General features: G+C 38.4%; 1 protein-coding gene across 17 annotated transcripts in view; it reads left to right on the top strand.

Moving 5' to 3' along the window:
- Positions 1-23,211, top strand: part of MSRA (methionine sulfoxide reductase A) — an 813,898-nt gene that overhangs the window by 50,714 nt on the left and 739,973 nt on the right. The window contains exon 1 of one of the 17 annotated variants that reach the window (XM_064272629.1): positions 7,936-23,211. This exon is cut by the window's right edge and continues 22,537 nt beyond it. The exons of the other annotated variants lie outside the window; for them this stretch is intronic. The gene's annotated coding sequence lies outside the window, so the exon portion shown is untranslated. Of the gene's footprint in view, positions 1-7,935 lie in introns of those variants that run through there. 17 annotated transcript variants of the gene reach the window in all.

Below are 23,211 nucleotides of genomic sequence, written 5' to 3'. Positions count from 1 at the left end.
GGTATGGGTCCTGTTTCATTGTATTACAGATGAACATCTAGTTTTGCCATCACCGTTTGTTAAAAAGACTGTCTTTTCCCCAAGCGATGGGCTTTGGGCCTTTGTTGAACATCAGGGGAACAGAGGTGGATGGTTTTACATCTGGGTTCTCAATTCTTTCATTGTACCAGTACCAGTTATATTGACTGCAGTAGATGTATAGTGGGTTCTGAGTTCAGGTAGTGCGAGTCCTCCTAGTTTATTATTCCTCTTCAACAGTGCTTTGTTTATCTGGGGCCTCTTCTCTTTCCACATAAACTTAATAATTAGTTTTTTCTATCACTTTAAAGAATGCTGCTGGCATTTGGATCAGGGTTGCATTGTATTTGTAGATTGCTTTTTTTTTTTTGGGTAGAATTGACATTTTCATAATGTGAAGTCTACCTATCCATGAGCATACTATGTTTTTCCATTTAGGTATCTTTTGGTTTCTTGCTGTAGTGTTTTGCAGTTTTCTTTGTACAGGTCTTTTACATTCCTGGTTAGATGTATTCCTAAGTATTTTATCTTTTTAAGGGCTATCATAAATGGTATTGTTTTCCTGATTTCCTTTTTGTAGTTCTCTTTATTGGTGTATAGGAGTTCAACTGACTTTTGTATGTTTATATTGTATCGTGCTACTCTGCTGCATCTTCCTGTTAGTTCCAGTAGTTTTCTCGTGGAGTCTCTTGGGTTTTCTACATATAGTATCATATCGTCTGCAAATAGGGACAGTTTTACTTCCTCCTTACCAGTTTGTTTATGCTTTAGTTCTTTTTCTTGCCTTATTACTCTAGGTAGGACTTCTAAGCACAATGTTGAATAGGAGTGGTGTTAAAGGGCATCCTTGTCTTATTCTTGTTCTCAGGGGAGATGTTTTCAGCCTCTGTTCATTAATAATGATGTTGGCTGTTGGTTATGTATAGATGTCCTTTATTATGTTGAGGAATTTTTTCTTTTATTTTTCTATACCTGTTTTATTGAGGGTTTTAATCAGGAATAGGTGCTGGGCTTTGTCAAATGCCTTTTCTGCATCAGTTGAGATGGTCATGTGATTCTTTTACTTATGTGGTGGATTACTTTGATTGATTTTCTAATGTTGACCTGTCCTTGTGTATCTGGTATGAATCCCACTTGGTCAAGGTATATTATTTTTTGATATGTGCTAATCTATTGGCTAGAATTTTGTTGATAATGTTTGCATCTGTATTTCTTTTTTTGTGGTGTCTTTGCCTGGTTTTGGTGTCAGGGTTATTCTGACTTCATAGAATGAATTTGGAAGTATTCCTTCCATTTCTATGTTCTGAAATAGTTTCAGTAGTACTGGTGTAAGCTCTTCTCTGAATGTTTGATAGAATCCTCCAGTGAGGCCATCTGGGCCAGGGCTTTTTGTTGTTGTTGTTGGGAGTTTTTTAAATTAGTTTTTCAGTCTCTTCTCTTGTTATGAGTCTGTTCAGATTTTTGACATGAGTTTGTGTTGGTTTGGGTAGGTAGTGTGTTGCTAGATATTTGTCCATTTCCTCTAGGGTTCAAAATTTGTTGGAGTATAGTTTTTCACAGTTCTCTGTTATGATTCTTTTTGTTTTAGTTGGATCTCCCATTTCATTTCTTATTTGAATTATTTGTGTCCTCTCCTGTTTTTCTTTTGTCAGTTTGGCCAATGGTTTCTTGAGTTTGTTGATCCTTTCAAAGAACCAACTTTTGGCTTTGTTGATTATTTCCATTGTTTTTTTAATTCTCTATTTCATTCATTTCTGCTCTTTATTATTTCCTTTCTTCTGGTGGCTTTGGGCTTCTTTTGCTGTTCTCTTTCTATTCATTAGAGTTGTATAGCTAATGTTTGGATTTTGCCCCTTCTTTTTTGATTGTGCATTTATTGCTATAAATTGACCTCTGAGTGCTGCCTTTGCTGTGTTCCATAGGTTTTGGTACTATGTGTTTTCATGCTCATTTGATTCTAGGAATTTTTTATCACATCTTTTATTTCTTCTATTCCCCAGTGGTTTTTAAGCAGGGCGTTATGCAGTTTTCATGTATTTGATTTTTTCTTTGCTGTTCCTGTTTCTATTTGGATGGTGTTGTGATCAGAAAAGATACTTTGTATTATCTCAGTGTTTTGGATTTTGTTTAGGTGCTTTGTGGCCTAAGATGTGGTGTATTCTGAATAATGTTTCATGTACATTGGAAAAGAATATGTACTTTGTTGCTATTTGGTGGAGTTTTCTATATGTATCTATAATGTCAAATTGGTTGGTTGTGGCCTTTAGATCTCCTCTATCTTTAGTTTCTTTCTAGATGTTCTATCCTTTACCAAGAGTGGTGTGTTAAAGTCTCCTACTATTATTCTGGAACTATCAGTGTCTATTTTTAGCACTGTTAGAGTTTGTTTTATGTATTTTGGCACCCTGTCATTGGGTTCATAGATATTTGTTATGGTTATGTCCTCATGGTGGATTGTCCCTTTAATCATTATATGATACCCTTCTTTGTCTTTTATAGGAGGCTTGTTGGCACAGAGGTTAAAGTGATTGAGTGCTAACTGAAAGGTTGGCAGTTCGAAACCACCAGCAGCTCTGCAGGAGAAAGATGTGGCAGTTTGCTTCTGTAGAGATTTATAGCCTCGTAAACCCTTTGGGGCCCCTAGAAGTCATGATCGATTTGACAGCAGTGAGTCTGTGTCTTTTATGGTGAATTTTGTTTTAAAGTATATTTTATCTGAGATTAGTATTGCCACTCCTGCTCTTTTTTGCTAGCTATTTGCTTCACATATTTTTTTCCATCCTTTGATTTTTAATTTATGTCTTTGTTTTTCTTTGTTTCTAAGTTGTGTCTTTTGTAGACAGCATAGTGATGGGTCCTTTTTTTTGTTTTTTTAAATCCATTCTGTCCCTCTGTGTCTCTTTATGGATGCTTTAAGCCACTTACATTCAGTGTGATTATTGATATATGTGAGTTTATTGCTGTCATTTTTAGTGTTTTTTATTTTTAAAGGTGGTCACATTTTCTTTGTTCCTCATATTCTTTTGAGCTGAATTCCTTTTGTTTGTGTAGTTCTTTTTGTTTCTTTCATTTTTGTAGATTTTGTGTTTACTGTGACTTTATGTATTTCTTTATTTTATGATGAATAGGTTTGCTAACTTTCTTTGTGGTTACTTCGAAATTTACCTGTATCTTCCTAAGTTCAAAGCAGTCTTTTACTACTTGATAACTTCTTGACTTCCTCTCCATTTGAAAATTCTATACCTGCACTGTTTATTCCCTCTTTTATTGTTCTGACTTCGTTTTCATTTACAGATTGACATCTCTGGCTCCACGTAAATTTTTTAGTTTTGTTTATCCTTGAGAGTTTATTATCTAGGTTGGTATGTGGCTGATGCTGTCTTATGTGCTAGTTTCTGGTTGTTGTCTGATGTTTTTGGCTCTGTAACTGAAGGACTCCCTTTCATAATTCTTGTAAGTTTGGTTTTGTTTTTATGTATTCCCTTAATTTCTGTTTATCTGGAAATGTCCTAATTTTGCCATCATATTTGAGCAAGAGTTTTGCAGTTGACAGTTTTTTTCTTTCAAGATTTTATATATATCATCCCATTGCCTTCTTACCTGTATGATTTCTGCCAGGTAATCAGAGCTTAATCTTATTGTATGTGACTTATTTTTCTAGAGCTGTTCTCAGGATTCTATTTTTGGCTTTGGTTTTAGTGAGTGTGATTATGATATGTGTTGTGGTTTTTCTTTTGGGGTATTTTCTATATGTGGTTCATTGAGCTTCTTGGATAGTTGGCTTTTTGTCTTTCATGATATTAGGGGAGTTTTCTGTTAGCAAATGTTCAGTGATCCTCTCTGTGTTTTCCGTTTTCTCTCCCTGTTCTGGATCTCTGATCACTTTTAAATTTTTGCTTTTGATTATGTCCCACATCATTCTTAGGGTTTCTTCATTTTTGTTTTTTCTCTGATTTTTCCTTAAAGAAAGTGGTATCCAAGGATTTTTCAATTTCACTGATTTTGTCTTCCATTGTTTCATATTTGGTGCCAAAACCTTTTATTGCACTGTCCATTTATGAAATCTTGTTGTTTTTCTTTTGAATTTCTGTTTTCATATGATTTCTAGGTATGTGTTTATTTTGACATTTTATTCTTGTATTGTTTTCCTGAATTCTTCCATTCTTTTGTCTGTCTTTGCCATGATTTTATCTGTATTTTTCATGATTTTGTCTATTTTTGTCATTATATTTTTCTGCATTTTCTTTCATCTGTTGGAGAACCCTGAATATTAGAGTTCTGATTCCCTATCAGGAAATTCCAGTGCCTTTTTTCTAGTAGAAGGTCATCTTGTGCTTTATTTTGGTCACTTTCTGGAGCCATCCTCTCCTGTTTTTTCATGTGTTTGATAGTGTTTGCTGTCTCCAGGACATTCAGGAATTATTTTCTTCATTTATTGATTGTGGATTTGATTGGCTCATCCTGCTTTTTTGTTTTATTTGGTTATATCTGGGCAGGTGGGTTGCATGTGTTTTGTTGTTTGCTCACCTGTGGGCATGATACTTCTCACCACCTTGTCCAGGTGGGCAGACTGGGTCACTCAGCTATGGTGCAGCAGGGTCAGTCCAGCAGGGGTTGAGGGGTGGGATAGGTAGTTTGTAGCAAGAACTGGGAGCAATAGGGTGGGGCTGGGGGATAGTGCAGGACATGATCCAGGGGACTGCGTCAGTACTGCTTGGGGGTATGGCGTTTGCCGCATGGTGCAGATAGGCAGGAGGGAAAGGAGAGGATGTGACATGTAAAGTGGGTGGGTGAAAGAAGAGAAAAAAGAAACAAAGGCGAATAAAAGTCAAAAATGAAGAAAAAAGAGAAAAGTAGATTCAATGGTGATGCAGTAGGATTCAGTGGGTGGGGACTGGACAGACCCAGTGAGGCTGTGTGCCAGAGGCTCTCCAGGTGATTGGTACATCACAGCCCACCAAGGTGTTTGGGGTGGTGCATGGGGCTGGGTATACAGGAGAAAGGAAAGGAGGGAAGGGAGAGAGAGAAGAAACAATAAAAAAAGAAGACCAATCAATAAAATGATGCAGAGCGAGCTGATCAGTGACGGTGACACAGACTAGGTGAGACTGCACTCAGTGACTCTCTAACCAAGCTGTGGAGTACAGCCCTCCAGAAGGAGCCAGGGCGGTGCACAGTGCTGGGTGGGTGGGAGAAAAGAAAGGGAGGACAGGAGAGAGAGAACAGAAAAAAAAGAACAAAGCAAACAAACAAAAAAATCACAGCCCATCAAGAAGGGGAGGAGATGGCATATGGGGCTAGCTTAGTGGGAGAATAAAAAGGAAGGAAGAGAGAGAGGGGCAACAACAACACAAAAGCCCAGAAGACAATATCAAAAAACAAACTAACAACAACAGCAAAAACCCACCAAAAAAAAAAAGAACAATGCAAAGAAACCAAAATATCACAGCCTGTCAAGAAGGGGAGGGGTATATGGGGCTAGCTGGGTGGGAGGAAAAAAGGGAAGGAGGAGAGAGAGAGAAATAACAACAATAACCCCCCAAAACAATATCAGAAAACAAACCCATTAACAACAACAAAAGAACAAACAGATGGAAAAAATCACAGCCCATCAAGCAGGGGAGGGGATGGCACAGGGTGCTAGCTGGGCGGGAGAAAGGAAAGGAAGGAAGAGAGAGAGAAGCAACAAAAGAAAATCAAAAAACAAAAAATACAAACCAAAAACAAATAAACAAACAAACAAATGGCACGGAACCGGCTGGCTGGTGGGGGCAGGATGGACCTTGGTGGCAGTGAGCTAGTGTCTCTTTGGCCAAGCAGCTGTGGCCTCTTGGCAAGCAGTGGAGGTGGAGTAGAAGGAAGAAGGGTGGAGGGGTGGGAAAGCATGTATCCCTGGTTACTAGGTGCTTTGTCTCCTGTTGAGAGCTCCATGAAGTCACCTTCTTGTACTCCCTATCTGAGTTCTTTGGTGGCCCTAGCTTGGTGGCAAATCTGGTCACGTTAGCTGGTATGGGACCTCCCCTCCATAGCTCTCCTCGTTCTCTGTTCGCTGTGAGTTTCTTATTCCATTCGGTGCATGATCAAGTCCTTTTTCCTGTCATTTGGTACTTAGGGTTCCAGGATTGACATTTGTATCTATTTTACTTAGTTTTTTTGGTTTTTGCTGAAGAGGGATGGCATGGTGCTTTTGTCTATAGTGCCATGTTGGCTCTGCCTCTACCTTGCCAGGATTTTGATAGAAATTGCGTGCGTTAAGCTTATGGATCAATTTAGGTAGAATTAACAATTTTACTCTGTTTTCTTCCAATCCATCAGCACAGTGTGTTTCTCCATTCATTTAGGTTTTCTTTCACCAGCCTTTTGTAATTTTCAGTGTATAGATCCTGTACATGTTTGTTAAGTCCATATCTAAATATTTCATTTTCTTTGGAATGAGTGTAAATGGCATTGTGTTTATAATTTCTGTTTCCACGTGTTCATTGTTAGTATATAGAAGTGTGGTTGATTTTTGTGGATTTATCTTGTAGCCTCAGACATGCTGAATTTACTTTTTAGTTCTAGGAGTTTTTTTTAAGATTATTTGGGATTTTTTCTCGTAGACACCAGTGTTATTTGTGAATAGTTTTATTTCTTCATTTCTAATATGTATGCTTTTTATTTCTTTTATTTTCCTGATTGCAGTGGGTAGAATGTCCAGTACTATGTTAAGAGTGTGAGAGTGGACATCCTTGCTTTCTTCACATTTTTCGAAGGAAAGAATTTGCTCTTAAGTATGATGTTAACTGTAGGGTTTTTTTGTATGTTGTTTTGTAAATGTAGATGTTCTTTACTGAGTTCAGGTAGTTCCCCTCTATTCTTCGCTTGGCGAGTGTTTTTATCATGAATATTTTTCCACCTGTTTTTATACGTAAAGTGTTATTAGGACACAGGCATGCTTATTGGTTCGTTTATGGTGTATGGCTGCTTTCATAGTAAAATGACATAATTGAGTAGTTGTGAGACCATATGACCCTCAAAACCTAAAACATTTACTGTTTGGCTTTTTCCAGAAAAGATTTTCTGACTTCTGTAGTTTCATGAAGTCTGTCTTTTGGTTTTTAGTTGTTTTTTCCTTCTCAGAGTTCCTCCTGTCTCCCGATATCATAAGATGGTTGTGAACTCTTAATGACTCCACATATGCGTTTTAATTGACCACGACCTAGGGCTTGAGTCGTTGGCTGGTGCCAGCCTCAAAAGAAAACATGGAGGTGAATGTATGAGGATCTAGCTGTCTTCTAAAGGCCCTTCCTACTCTAAAATGTCTGTGTTTCTGTCAGCAGCAGCAATTTGGATACTGTTATTCGATAACTACTGTTAACTCCTTTCCTTGACTGTCACCCCAAACAAGTTACTTGCATTGCAATTACTTCATGGCCTGTACATTATTTCCTGCCTTGATTCTCTTTTACTATATAGTCTGCATTGCTGTGTTTCAGGATGTTTTCATGATGGAAAGAGAGATGACTTTAGTGATCTCTAAGGGTCCAGCGGAATGTTGCATCCTAAGCTTTATGACTCTCTACATTGCAGTTACCTATTTATCATAGTTTTGTTTTTCTGAGGAAGTTTTAAAGCTTTTAGCTTTGGCAGATTTGTTGCTTTGGCTGGAAATTAGGAGCTGGATAAACTGTGACCTGAGCCCTTAAGCTAGGAAATAGATGAATACTGTGTGCTCCTTTGATTACTGGAAAGGAAATCAGTGTGGTTTTGTGCTTATTAGTTATTAATTGGTGGAGCTAGTACGTCCTGCATCTCTACATACACATTTTGTTCTAGCTTGTTTGACGTACTTTTTCTACAATGTGCTTTTTTTTTTTTTTTTTGGTAATACTCTTTTTTCTTCTTTTTGCCAAGTTTCTCTTACCCAGTTACCTCCCTCCCTCAGTGATGTCTTTTCTTACTCTCCAACCCATTTGACTCTTCTCTCTTATGAATTCCTGCCGTTTATTTTCTATACTACTCCTTTGACATGTACTTATATTGTTTTAAGACATCTTATTGTTGTCTTATTATTGTTTAACTTTATAATAGTATTTAACTTTTATGTATGTATATTTTTTCTCTCTAACTACATTGTAAGTTTTGTAAAGGGTTATTTACATGTTTGTATCTCCACAATACCTATGCTTATTTATGTTATACAATAATTATTAAATGAAGAAAGAATGATTTTGTACTCTGTCATATTATGTTTGGAAATTGTTCAATAAAATCCTTATAGTATGGTGCAGGTCAGTACATATTAATGAATCTCAATAAATGGATGCTATGTTTTTAACTTACCTTTTAGCACAAACTATCAATCTTTAGAACTTTGACTATGACTGCTTGTGTGAGCCCAATGGCTAACTTTCCACAAATTATTAGAGGAGTTGTGAGCTCTTAGCTTCTATATTATGATTTGTGTTTAATATTTATGGAAGAGAAGTCTTTCTACAAATATGTAAAAATATTGGTGAGTGAAGGAAATGACTCCCAGTGTGACTGAAGAAAATATCTTAAAAAGATCTGCAGTTATCTGCTGCTTCCCCAAGGTTGTATTTACATGAAAAAGAGAAGAGATGATTTTCTGATTTAACAAATTCCACAAAGAGTACCAGTATAACTACTACAGAGATCACATAGCAATATTAGACTCTGAATTTGTTGAGTTTGCTGCATTCCTTTAGTATCATTCATATTTTTCTCTCGAGGGTACCACTTTCCTCTCTTGACTTAATACAAAGATGTGGAAACTCATTTATGCTGCTATATATGATGCTGGGAAATGAATGCCTGTTTGTTATCTCTCTCTACAGGACCTTTCATAGCCATAGGTAGATGTTTGACGCCTCAATATAATTAGGCAGCATTCAGAAATGTATTCTCCAATGAGTGACAAGTTGGTTTTTGGAAAGTAGAGGCGCTTCATGGTTGGACTGTCTGAGTCTGAACCTCACTTCATATGCTTACTGACTGTATTGCCTTGAACAAATTTACCTCAGTTTTCTCTTTGTAAATAGAAACAGTGGTATGTGTCTCACATGGATATTTCTGGGATTAGATGAGATAATGGTGAAAGAATCTAGCATGACACACTACTCCTGGTAGATGCACAGAACATTTCATTTGCAGTCCAATGCATCTGGTGGGAAGTTTAGGGTACCACATACTAGTGGATTGTTGCCCCCTGTTCTGTAAAAGTGGCTGATGGTCATATGATATCACAAGACTCACTCACAAGCTGCAGTATGGGTCAGGGAAGCAATAAAGCCACAGACCCACCACTGATCTGAACTCAACTAAATTTCCTTTTCTGGGCCAGCCTTCCTTTCAGAAAAGTTGGCCACTAAACCCCCTTCTAAGGCAAGGAAATCTATTATTAGTTAAACCCATATTCCTCTTACCTCTTCTGAAAAGAGAATCTCTCCGATGACTTTTGGTGGCCAACATGGTGTATGCATTTACTCAGGTTCCATTTTCCCCAATTCACAGGAAATAGCATCCATCCTGAATGGCCCACTCCATTTCTCATAGGTGAACTGCTTGGACATCAATGAGCTCACTTTCTTTTTCTCTTTATTTTATTGAGTTTTTAGTGAAAGTTTACACAACAGGTTAGGTTCCCATTTGATAATTTCCACACAAATTTTTCAGTGACATTAGTTACACATTTCACAGCGTGTCAACATTCTCTTTAACTGTGTTCAGTTTGCTCCATTTCCAGTAGTCTAGTTTCCCTGCCCCTTATCTTCTCATCTTTACTTTTTTTTTAAATCGTACTTCGGATGAAAGTTTACTGAGCAAACTAGTTTCTCATTAAACGGTCAATACACATACTGTTTTGTGAAATTGGTTGCCAACCCCACAACATGTCAGCAGTCTCCCCTTCTTGACCTTAAGTTTCCCATTACCAGCTTTCCTGTCCCTTCCTGCCTACACATCCTTGCCCCTGGGCTGGTGTGCCCCTTTAGTCTCATTTTATTTTATGGGCCTGTCTAAACTTTGACTGAAGGGTCAACCTCAGGAGTGACTTCAGCACTGAGCAACAAGGGTGTCCAGGGGCCATACTCTCAGGGTTTCTGCAGTCTCTGTCAGATCAGTAAGTATGATATTTTTTTTTGTGTGTGTGTATGTGTGTGTGAGTTAGAATTTTGTTCTACATTTTTCTCCAGCTCTGTCTGGAACTCTTTATTGTGATCCCTGTCCGAGCAGTTGTTGGTGGTAGCCAGGTACCACCTAGTTGTGCTGGACTCAGTCTCCTGGAGGCTGGGGTAGTTGTGATCCATTAGTCCTTTGGACTAATCTTTCCCTTGTGTCTTTGGTTTTCTTCATTTTCCCTTGCTTCTGAAGGGGTGAGACCAGTGGAGTATCTTAGATGGCTGCTCGCAACCTTTTGAGACCCCAGATGCTATTCACCAAAGTGGAATGTAGAACATTTTCATTATAAAGTATATTATGCCAGTTGAGCTAGATGTTCCCTGAGGCCATGGTCACCACAGCCCTCAGCCCAATAATTTGGTCCCTCAGGGAGTTTGGATGTGTCTGTGGAGCTTCCATGACCTTGGCTTCGTCACATTGTGCTGACTTTCCCAGTATTGTGTACTGTCTTACCCTTCAGCAAAGTTACCATTTACCTATTGTCTATTTAGTGTATTTTCTTCCCACCCCTCCCCTCCCTCATGATCATCAAATTGTTTCTTTTTGTATGTATACCTTTTCATGAGTTTTTATAGTAGTGACCTCATATGATGTTTGCCGTTTTGTGATTGACTTATTTTACTCAGCATAATGCCCTCCAGATTCATCCATGTTGTGAGATGCTTCACAGATTCATCATTATTCTTTATTGTTATGTAGTATTCCATTGTATGTATGTACCAGAGTTTGTTTATCCATTGATCTGTTGATGAGCATCTAGGTTGATTCCATCTTTTTGCTGTTGAGAATGTTACAGTGAACATGGGTGTGCATATGTCTATTCATGTGATGTCTGTTATTTCTCTAGGATATATCCCTAGGAGTGGAATTGCTGGATCATATGGTATTTCTATTTCTAGCTTTTTAAGGAAGTGCCATATCATTTTCCAAAATGGTTGTACCATTTTGTATTCCCACCAGCAGTGCATGAGAGTTCCAGTCTCCCCACAGCCTCTCCAATATTTGTTATTTTCTGTTTTCTTTTCTTTTCTTTTCTTTTTTATTAGTACCAGTAATGTCAGGGTGAGAAGGTATCTCATTGTGATTTTGATTTGCATTTCTCTAATGGTTTAATGGCTAGCGATCCTGAGCATAACAGATATGTCTGTTAGTCGCTTGAATGTTTTTTTTGGTGAAGTATTTGTTCATTTCCTTTGGCCGTGTTTTAATTGGATTATTTGTCTTTTTGTTGTAGAGGTGTTGGATTTTCCTGCAGATTTTAGCGATTAGACCATTGTTGGATTTGTCATAACCAAAAATTTATTCCCAGTCTGTAGGTTCTCTTTTTACTCTTTTGGTGAAGTCTTTTGATGAGCATAAGTGTTTAATTTTTAGAAAATCTGTTATCTAGCTCATCTTCTGGAGTTTGTCTGTTGTTAGTTTTGGTTTGTATCTTGTCAGTGCCGTGTTTTAGGGCCTCTAGCTTTGATCCTGTTTTTTCTTCTATGATCTTTATAGTTTTTGGTTTTGTATTTTGGTCTTTGATCCATTTTGAATTAGTTTTTGTATGGTGTGAGGTATGGATCCTGTTTCCTATTTTTACAGATGTATATCTGGTTTTGCCAGCACCATTTGTTACAAAGACTGTCTTTTCCCCCATTTAGTGGACTTTGGGCTTTTGTGAAAGATCAGGTGTCAGTAGGTGGATAAATTTACATCTGGGTTCTTAATTCTGTTCCATTGGTCAATGTAACTGTTGTTTTGCCAGTACCAGGCTATTTTGACTACTGTAGCTGTATAGTAGGTTCTGAGGTGAGGTAATGTCAGTCCTACTTTATTCTTCTTCTTCAACAGTGCTTTACTTATTTGGGGCCTCTTCTCTTTCAACATAAATTTAATAATTAGTTTTTCCATCGCTTTGAAGAATACTGCTGGTATTTGGGTCAGGATTGCATTGTATTTGTAGATTGCTTTGGGTAGAATTGACGTTTTCATAATGTAAAATCTACCTATTCATGAGCGTGGTATGTTTTTCCATTTATGTAGGTCTCTTCTGGTTTCTTGCCATAGTGTTTTGCAATTTTCTTTGTATAGGTCTTTTACATCCCTGGTTAGATATATTCCTAAGTATTTTATCTTTTTAAGGGCTATTACAAATGGTATTTTTTTCCTGATTTCCTTTTTGTAGTTCTCTTTATTTGTGTATAGGAATCCAACTGATTTTTGTATGTTTATCTTGTATCCTGCCAGTCTGCTGCAGCTTCCTATTAGTTCCAGTAGTTTTCCCATGGAATCTTTTGGGTTTTCTATGTATAGTATCATGTCATCTGCAAATAGGGATAGTTTTACTTCTTCATTACCGATTTAGATGCTGTTTGTTTCTTTTTCTTGCCTTATTGCTCTAGCTAGGACTTCTAGCACAATGTAAAATAGGAGTGGTGATAAAGGGCATCCTTGTCTTGTTCCTGTTCTCAAGTGGAATGTTTTCAGCCTCTCTCCATTAAGAATGATGTTGGCCCTTGGTTTTGCATAGATGTTTTGCATATTATGTTGAGGAGTTTCCCTTCTATACCTATTTTATTGAGAGTTTTTTTTTAATCAGGAATGGGATTTGGACTTTGTTGAATGCCTTTTCTGTATCAGTTGAGGTGATCATGTGGTTTTTTTATTTTATGTATGTGGTGGATTATGTTGATTGATTTCCTAACATTGGACCATTCTTGCATACCTGGTATGAATCCCACTTTGTCATAGCTATTAGTTTTTTGATATGATGCTGATTTCTATTGGCTAGAATTTTGTTGATGATCTATGCATGTATATTCATGAGAGATTTGGCCTGTAATTTTCCTTTTTTGTGGTGTCTTTGCCTGGCTTTTGTATCAAGGTGATGCCAGCTTTATAGAATGAATTTGGAAATATCCCTTTATTTTCTATGTTTTGAGTAGTGCTGGTGTAAGCTCTTCTCTGAATATTCGGTAGAATTTTTCAGTGAAGCCACTTGGGGCAGGGCTTTTTGTTGTTCGGAGTTTTTTGTTTTTTACCTTTTCAATCTCTTCTCTTGTAATGAGTCTGTTTAGATTTTCAACTTGAGTTTGTGTTAGTTTGGGTAGGTAGTGTGTTTCTAGAAATTTGCCCATTTCTTCTAGGTTTTCAAATTTGTTGGAGTGTAGTTTTTCACTGTACTCAGTTATAATCCTTTTTATTTCAATTGGGTCTGTTTTAACGTTCCCTGTTTCATTTCTTATTTGGGTTATTTGCATCCTCTCCTGTTTTTCTTTTGTTAATCTGGCCAATGGTTTGTCGATTTTGTTGATCCTTTCAAAGAACCAACTTTTGGTTTTGTTGATTATTTCTATTGTTTTTCTCTTCTCTATCTCATTTATTTCTGCTCTGATCTTTATTATATCCTGTCTTCTGGTGGCTGTGGACTTCTGCTGTTACCTTTTTTATACATCCTACATAGTCCTTTTTTTGTTTGTTTTTATTGTACTTTATGTGAAGGTTTACAGAACAATCTAGTTTCTCATTAAACAGTTACTACACTTATTGTTTTCTGACATTGGGGAACAACCCCACACATGTCAACACTCTCTCTTCTCAACCTTGGGTTCCCTATTACCAGCTTTCCTGTCCCCTCCTGCCTTCTAGTCTTTGCCCCTGGGCTGTTGTGCCCCTTTAGTCTGATTTTGTTTTATGGGCCTGCCCAATCTTTGGCTGAATGGTGAATCTCAGGTGTGACTACATTACTGAACTGAAGGGATGTCCGGAGGCCACACTCTCAGGGTTTCTCCAGTCTCTTTCAGGCCAGCAAGTCTGGTCTTTCTTTCTGAGTTATAACTTTGTTTTACATTTTTCTGCAGCTCTGTCTGGGACCCTCTATTGTGATCCCTGTCAGAGCAGTCAGTGTTTTTAGCCAGACACCATCTAGTTGTACTGGACTCAGTCTGGTGGAGGCGGTGGTAGATGTGGTCCATTAGTCCTTTGGACTAATGTTTCCCTTGTATCTTTAGTTTTTCTCATTCTCCCTTGCTCCTGAGGAGGTGAGACCAATGGAGTATCCTAGATGGCTGCTCACAGGCTTTTAAGACCCTAGACAATACTCACCAAAGTAGAACGTAGAATATTTTCTTTATAAACAAATTTATGGCAATTGAGGTAGATGTTCCCCGAGACCATGGTCCCACAGCCCTCAGCCCAGTAATTTGTTCCCTCAGGGAGCTTGGATATGTCTATGGAGCTTCTATGACCTTGCTTTGTACAAGTTGTGCTGGTTTTGCCAGTATTGTGTGCTGTCTTATGGTTCACCAAAGTTAATACTTATTTATTGTCTATTTAGTGTTTTTGGTGTTCTCCTTCTATTTCTTTGAATTGTATAGCTAATGTTTTGATCTTGTCTTTTTCTTCTTTTTTGATGCATACATGTATTGCTATAAATTGGCCTTGGAGCACTTCATTTGCTGTGTTCCAAAGGTTTTGGTAGGTTGTATTTTTATTCCCATTTGATTCTAGGAAATTTTTTATTCCAGCTTTGATTTCTTCTATTCCACAGTGGTTTTTTACCAGTCTGTTATTCAGTTTCCATGTATTTGATTTTTTTCCTTGCTCTTCTTGTTAATTTCTACTTTGATGGCATTGTGATCAAAAAAGAAACTTTGTAGTATCTCAGTGTTTTGGATTTTGTTGAGGGTTGCTTTGTGGCCTAAGATATGGTGTATTCTGAAGAGTGTTCCAAGTGTGTTGGAAAAGAATATGTACTTTGTTGGGTGGAGTGTTCTATATATGTCTTTGAGGTCAAGTTGGCTGATTGTGGCCTTTAGATCTTCTGTTTCATTGTTGAGTGTCTTTCTAAACTTTCAGTCTTTTCCTGAGAGTGATGTGTTGAAATTTCCTTCTATTTTTGTGGAAGAGTTTCTCTTTTCAGTGCTGTTAGAATTTGTTTAACGTTTTTGGAGCCCTGTCACTGGGTGGGTAGATGTTTGTTATGGTTACGTCTTCACGGTGGATTGTCCCTTTGATCATTATATAATGCTCTTCTTTGTGTTTTATGGTTGATTTTATTTTAAGGCCTATTTTATCTCAGATTAGTATTGCTATTCTTGTTCATTTTTTGGTGGCTGTTTGCTTGGTATATTTTTTTCCATCCTTTGATTTTTAATGGATTTATGTTTTTGTTTCTAAGGTGTGTCTCTTGTAGAGAGCTTATTGATGGATGCTCTTCTTTGTCTATTCTGTCGCTTTCTGTCTCTTTATGGGTGCATTTAGGTCATTAACATTCAGTGTAATTATTGATAGGTATGAGTTTATTCCTGTCATTTTGTAGTTTTTTTTTTCCTGTGTGTGTGTGCTGTTTTCTTTGTTCTTTTTAGTCTCCTGTGTGTAATTCCTTTTGTTTGTAGACTTTGTTTTTCATTTCTTTTGTTTTTGTGGATCTCGTGTTTACTGAGATGTTATGTTTTTCTTCTCTATTTTGATGAGTAGGTTTGTTAACTTTTTTCTGGTTACCTTGATATTTACCCTTATCTTCCTAAGTTTGAACCAGTCTTTTATTACTTGGTATTACCATGACTTCCTCTCCCTTTGAAAGTTCTATACCTACACTGTTTATTCTCTCTTTTGTTGTCATTTACAGATTAGCCTATCTGGTTCCTGTTGTAAATCTTTTAGTTTTGATTTATCCTTGAGAGTTCATTAACTAGGTTGGTATCTGGTTGATACAGTCTTGCATCCTTGATTCAGGCTGTGGTGTGGTGGTGTTTGTTCTCCAACTGAATGTCTTTAATAATTCTTGTAAGTTTGATTTGATTTTTATGTATTTTCTCAATTTCTGTTTTTCTGGAAATTTTGCAAGATACAGTATTCTTGATTGGCAATTTTTTCCTTTACAGGTTTTGTATATGTCATCCCATTGCCTTCTTGCTGGCATGGTTTCTGCTGAGTAATCAGATCTTAGTCTTATTGTTTTCCCTCTGTAGGTGACTTTTTTTGTTTTTTTGAATAGCTTTCAGGATTCTTTCTTTGTCTTTGGTTTTATTGACTGTGATTATGATATGCCTTGGTGATTTTCTTTTAAAGTCTCTCCTGTATTGGGTTCATTGAGCTTCTTGGATGGCGAGCTTTTCATCTTTCATGACATTAGGGAAGATTTCTGTCAGCAATTCTTCAGTGATTCTTTGTGTGTTTTCCATTTTCTTCCCCTGTTCTGGAACTCTGATCACTTGCAACTTTTTGCTTTTGATTGTATCCCACATAATTGTCAGGATTTCTTCATTTCTCTTCATTCTTTTCTCTGATTTTTCTCAATGAGTTCACTTATGACAGAAGAGTTGAAGCAGAGGCTGGGTGAATCTTACTCGGATGTTTTTAAAGCCCTTAAAAACAGTGGTGGCTGTATAATTGGTAGCTAGAGTGCCTTCCAACTCTGTTCAATTTCTAGATTCCAGTGCCTTTTTCTCAGTTGTCTGCATGTAGTCTTGACAAAGTATGTAGCATCAGAAGAAGAGAGAGAAGGCCTAGGGTGGAGTGATATGGAATCCCCAAAGCAGAGTGCCACTAAGGACATATATATGTACACACACATATATACATGTATATAAAAAAACCCAACCAACCCCATTGCCGTCGAGTTGATTCTGATTCATAGTCACCCCATAGGACAGAGTAGAACTGCCCCGTGTATATATATATATATATATATATATATGTACATGTATATATGTATGTATGTACACACACACACGTATATAGTAGTTAGAAAAGAAGAATGTGTGCTCAGGAAATTAGTAGAGGAGAGAAAATCAAGAAGAAAGCAATAGTTAGCCACACCCCCATTGGATTTGGCAGTCAGGAGGCTTTGCTGACATTGTTTGATGGGGAGGGAGAGCAGAAGCAGATGACTCTGGCTTAGGCCTGGAAGTACACAGGTATGAGGAAGTAGAGACCAAAATTGGTTTTATATTCTCTTTCAAAAGGCTTGACTGAAAAAGAAAGGAGGTAGGTCAATGGTTTAGCTCAGAGGGTATGTAGTTTTTAAAGATGGGAAGGAGAGGCAGGACCAAGATGGCAGAGTAGTTAGATACTTCCAGTGAATGCTCTTATAACAAAGACCTGAAAAAACAAGTGAAATGATTATATTTATGACAAGCTAGGAGCTCTCAACATCAAAGGCAAAGTTAGAAAACGGACTGAGCAGTAGGGGGAGGGAGAGACTGTTCAGAAGCAGAGAGGAGTTGCTGGACTTGAATCGCTGGGAACCCTTAGGCTGCAGTGGGCTGGTGGTAGCATTCGGCTGCAGTTTTCTCAGGGAGAAACAGCCAGCTGCACAGCCTACTCATACCTCTGGAACCAGAGAAGAATGGCGCTCTCTGCAAAAGCTAAGCACTTGTGTATATTTTACTGCGTCCCCAGCCCCCAAGCCAGCTTCAGTGGCCATCAATTTCTCTGGGTCTGAGATAGGTCCTGCTGCATGTCCTGATCCATTCTCCTGGCCTTGGAGAAGGAATAAATTCACAGTTGGGGAAAAGATAATCTGCCAGTCCACTAACCTGAGGAACTCAGGACAGAAGCAGCTCCTGTCTAGGCATAAACAGTCCGTGGACTTTGAATATGTTTCCGCCCCCATGGACCTATGTGTGGGCCTATTTCAGGAGAATAGGCCCTTGTTGGCAGACTGCAACTGTTTCAGCTGTGTGGTGGAGAGGTGGGTTTTGATGTTTGACACCACTTTGCCTATTAAACAGAGTCCTCACCTACCCACATCAGGGGTCTAAGGACTGGTGGCTCCACTCAGGTCACCCAGCCACTCCAAACAGGGGTCCAAGGATAACTGCTACCTCCCAGTCCTTACAACCAAAAGCATTGGGTGCCCACGGTCCATCTGCAGAACCCACCCACCTGCACGCTCTAGGGAACAGGGATGCACTTCCCTCACAGACACTCGGGGGATGGTTGTCAGCCCCCTGCCTTGTTCAGAGTGTGACCCCCTGGTGCAACCAGCTACTGGTACCTACACCAATCACTCCTGCCCCTGTAAGACTGTAGGACAGAGCCCGTACCACACACTTGATAACCAACTACCTGGACACCTGAGCTAAATTCATACAAGAAAAATGAATGGACTCCTAAGCTCATATACCTGGTAACAGCTCTAGCTAGCTGGTGACAGGATGTTAGAGCTTCAAAGGCAAAAATAATCAAGCTCCTTACTCAAGCAACCTATTTGGACATATCAAAACAAAACAAAGCAAGAAGCTAAGATACAGTAAGCAAACATAAAATAAACTAGTACAAGAACTTATAGATGGCTTGAAGACAACAGTCAATATCAAATCACATAAAGAAGCAGACCATGATTGCTTCAACAAGCTCTCAAAACAAAGAATCAAAGAATCTTCCGGATGAAGGTGCCTTCCTGGAATTACTGGATGCAGAGTACAAAAGATTAATATACAGAACTCTTTAAGAGTGAGATCGGGAAGCACATCAGGCAATATGCAAAACAAGCCAAGGAACACACAGATAAAGCAGTTAAAGAAATTAAAGATGGGCAAGAATTGAATATGTGTATATTCTGAAGGTGAAAGACATGGGAGGGTGTTGAAGAAAACAAATCCATTTAAATTCACACTGCTTTTTTTTTTTTGTTATTTTACAGGCAAGTTCTTATCTGACTCCCTGTCTCCTTTTGTTTTTTAATTTCTTGTTGTTTTCCAGGTCGGGGCAGGGTGGAAGACCTGTCAGCCTGTCTGCTTGCCTGCTTTCTTGTCATCATCTTTTTTTTTTTTTTAAGGATTTCTAACATCTTATCTAATAATGGATTTCTGGCCATCTTTTTTGGACACCATCAGTACCACATGAGATGTGGGTTATGGCAGCTTTGTATTTTCCTTTTAGGAAGAAACTAGCTTATCCATTTGTCCCATTCGTCCATCTTCAGGTGTACATTAATCCTTACTAAGTATTTTTAAATGATTACTGTATAATTTATATGTGCCGAGACATATCTCAGGGCATTGTAGACTTTGTTGTTACTAATTTTTTCACTTTTGTGCTTAATTCTTTGAAAGGTTTGGGATGTTAGCCTAACCAATTTCTGTCAAGCATAGGTAGTGTAAATAATTAAGTACACAAAATGGTTTTTTAATTTAGAACTGATACAAAACCCATGTGGGGAAATTTAGTTACTGTTTCCCAATAAGTATATTGTAACAGTTTTTTTTTGGAGGGGCAGAGAGCGAAGTATAGTTTTGAAACTTCCCTTTTTTGACCTCCTTTCCCCCTTCTCTTTTGCTCCCTCCTCCTTCTTCTTCATCCTCCTTTTCCTCTTCTTCTACTCAGGCAGTTTGATATTGTGTTGGAGATGAGCAGGAAAGCTGAAATATGAAAGTTCATATGTATGGGTAGTTTATGCAGGCATGTACTTCTTATGAACACAGTGCCATATGTGACAGAGATGAGGGTGGTTGCTGTATGTCCACCTGGGACTAGTCTGCCCAGCACCCTTGCCTAGGAACTGCTTCAGTCCTCTTCCAGTAGTCTAATATGACTCATCCCCTAGGCACTGCTTATTACACCTGGAGTCTCTCTGGTCGGAGTCTCTCTCCAGGCATTTTGTGCCTCTTCTCTACAGGTGGAAGGTATTCTGGAGCTGGCAGCAACTGTATTTTTTGCCCTCTGGAGGCCTATTTTCAAAAGGAGAGAATGAAGTTCTGTGCAGGAGGCAGAAATGATAGATATGCTTGGCTGCACTCAAACCCCTTATTCTGTTTGCTGGTGACCTCTAACTGCATTCCTGCCCTTGCTTACAGTTTTATTGCTCAACATTTCTTTGAGTTCCTTGAAACAAAAAGTGAGTTCTCCATTTCTCTCTGTTTCTATCTCTGTCTCTATTTTTCAGCCAGTTCAAGTTGGATTTTTGTCACTTGTACCAAACTAACATACCTGCCTTCCTTACTCTTAAGTCTGGGGTCTCCTAACAAGGAATTGTCTTTAATAGAAAATAAGCAAGAATAGCTATATTTGTGGGTATTTGTATATACATATTTGAATATGCTGCATATATATTCATATATATAATAGAGCACATGGGGGCACAGTTATGAAAGCTTCCTAGACACAGCCAAACACCTCATGGGAGTAAATTACTGGGTTTGAAGGCTCAGGACCATAGTCTTGGGGGAACATCAAGGTCAACTGGCATAACATAGTTCATAATGTTCTCTGTCCTAGTTTGGTGAGTAGCGTCTGGTGTCTTAAAAGCTTGTGAGTAGCCATCTAACATACAGCTATTGGCCTCTTCCCATCTGGATCAAAGGAGAGTGAAGGAAACCAAAAATTCAAGGAAGCAATTAGTCCACAGGAACTAATGGCCCACATGAAGCACAGCTACCACAAGCTTGAGACCAGAAGAACCAGATGGTGCCAGGCTACCAGTACTGACTACTCTGACTACGGACACAGTAGAAGTTCCTGGTTAGAAAGGGATAAAAATGTAGAAAGAAACTCAAATTCATAAAAAAGAGCAGACTTACTGGAGGAACCCTCAAGACTATCACCCTAAGACACCCCTTTGACTTGGAACTGAAGCCACTCTTGGAGGTCACCTTTCAGCCAAATAATAGATTGGCCTATAAAATAAACAGTAACATCTGTGAGGAATGTGCTTCTTAGAACAGTCAACTATATGAGAATGAATGGGCAACATTTGCCCAAAAGCAAGGATGAGAAGGCAAGGAGGGGCAGGGAATCTGGCTGGATGGAAACAGGGAAGTCAGGGTGAAAATGGTGAGAGTACTGACACATTGCAGGGATAGCAACCAAAGTCGTGGAACAATTTGTATATGAATTGTTGAATGGGAAATGAATTTGTTGTGCAAACTTTCACCTAAAACAATAAAATGTTCAAAAGATAAAGAAAAGAAGTGAGAATGACTGGTTTTAAACCAGTGGTCTCTAGCTAGCTTTCACAAGAGTCACTTTTGAAAGGCTATGATAGGGCCACAGGCATGCTAGACATTTGTATTTTTCCAGTGTTTGCCATTGTATATAAAGAGCCTGCGGCTGGTGAGGACTCCTGCCTATATGTGACAGTGCCTGCCGCTGGTGAGGACTCCTGCATACGTGTGACAGTGCCTGTGGGGGCTGTAGATTTGCTTCCCCACCAGCTCCTCCCACAGATTTTGAGTGTTCCCTTCGAGGCACTCAGCGCACACATTTAGGTTGCAATAACCAGATGAATGGTAGAACCTGGCTCAGCCTATAATCTAGTACTTATGTTTTTTTTTCTAGAAAAACAAGACACAAGATTAAAGTAGCAGCACTAATTATTGCATTCCTCACTAGAAGAAATAACATTTACAAATATGCAAATACCTAGTAAAAACTAACTTTGTTGTTAAACTCAGCTATTATTGAGTGCGGCACTGTAAAAGCTCGACCTCTATTTATTTTTCCTACTTTAAGGAGACCATTTACTTGTCTTCCATTATTTGATGCCTCAAAATTTAATAGTTACAGGGTTCTTGGTCTATCTAGAGACTCCCATAAGACACTTTTCTCCTACTGCCAAACTTGGTCTGCTTACCAAAGGCAGGTGAGAAGCCACTGTCGGCTCAGAAGGAGCGCTGAACATGGGGTCAGGAGTTCTGGGCTTTGCTGCTAACTCACTGTGCAACCTTGTGCAATTTGTATAGCTTCCGTGGCCATCCATTCATTTATCTCTAAAAAGTGTTTGAAAGCAAAATTCCTGGAAGTTCTGTTTCCAGTCTAACTTGCACCAATTTTAAGCATTTTCTTTGTGTTATGCTTAGCACATTCTCTATTTCCTTGAGTGTTAATCTCCTTTCCTCAAAGCTTATTAATTCTAGCTCTAAGCCTTGCATCTTTCTTGCAGGGTCTCACTTTCTTTTTTTTCCTGCTCATTTTTTTCCCTTTGAGTAAAAGGTGGAGAACGAGAAATGAAATAGAGACATGCATCATAGTTACAAACACAGTTATGACTCTTCCTGACAGTCTTTTTCTAAATCTGGAGGAAGTTACTTTGGCAACCAGGAATCCATATCTCTGCCTGGGATCTAACTTTATCCTTTCTTATTATTTCATTTTGTTGGGATGGCTTTTTACAAATTAAAAAAAAAAAAAATCTAGCTAGCTTCTTGAAATTTCTGAAAGAAACCTATCCTTTTTCCCCTATATCTGGATATTTGAAAGTACAATTGAACCAAACCTCATAAGCTGTTTAAAAGTGGATCCAAGCAATGGTTTTCTCAATGACTTAAAGTTCTTTCCACACAGAATACATGTGGGCTTTGTTCTTGAAGACTGTTGATTCTGTGACAGCTTGCAGCTCTATCTCTTAAATGTGAAATTTGTTCATAGTGTTGAGTTCCAAAGAGTAGTCTTTCCCTAATTACTGTGTGCCAGATATTCATACTGACTTTAAACCACGCAGTGTCCCCTTGTTCTGTTCTAAGTAAAGGTTCCTCATGAGCACAATTAAATGTTCTGGAATTTCCATTCTTCCAAATGTTACCCGTAATTTATTATAATCCATACAGTCGAATGCCTTTGCATAGTCAGTAAAACATAGGTTAACATCATTCTCATATTCTCTGCTTTCAGCCAGGATCCATTTAACATCAGCAATGATATCCCTTGTTCCACGTCCCTTTCTGAAACTAGCTTGAATTTCTGGCAGTTCCCTGTTGATGTACTGCTGCAACCATTTCTGAATGATCTTCAGCAAAATTTTGCTTGCATTTGTGATATTAATGGTATTGTTCAATAATTTCCTCATTCTGTTGGATCATCTTTCTTTGGAATGGGTACAAATATGGATCTATTCTAGTGGATTGGCCGGGTAGCTGTCTTCCAAATTTCTTGGCATAGACGAGTGAGTGCTTCCAGCACTGCATCTGTTTGTTGAAACATCTCAATTGGTATTCAGTCAGTTCCTGGAGGCTTGTTTTTCCACCAATGCCTTCAGTGCAACTTGGACTTCTTCCTTCAGTACCATCAGTTCTTAATCACATACTACCT

This window comes from Loxodonta africana, chromosome 19, assembly GCF_030014295.1.
Source record: "Loxodonta africana isolate mLoxAfr1 chromosome 19, mLoxAfr1.hap2, whole genome shotgun sequence".
NCBI classification, from domain to species: domain Eukaryota; kingdom Metazoa; phylum Chordata; class Mammalia; order Proboscidea; family Elephantidae; genus Loxodonta; species Loxodonta africana.
Note: the sequence above shows the minus strand (reverse complement) of the source record. Positions and strands in the feature narration are given on the sequence as shown.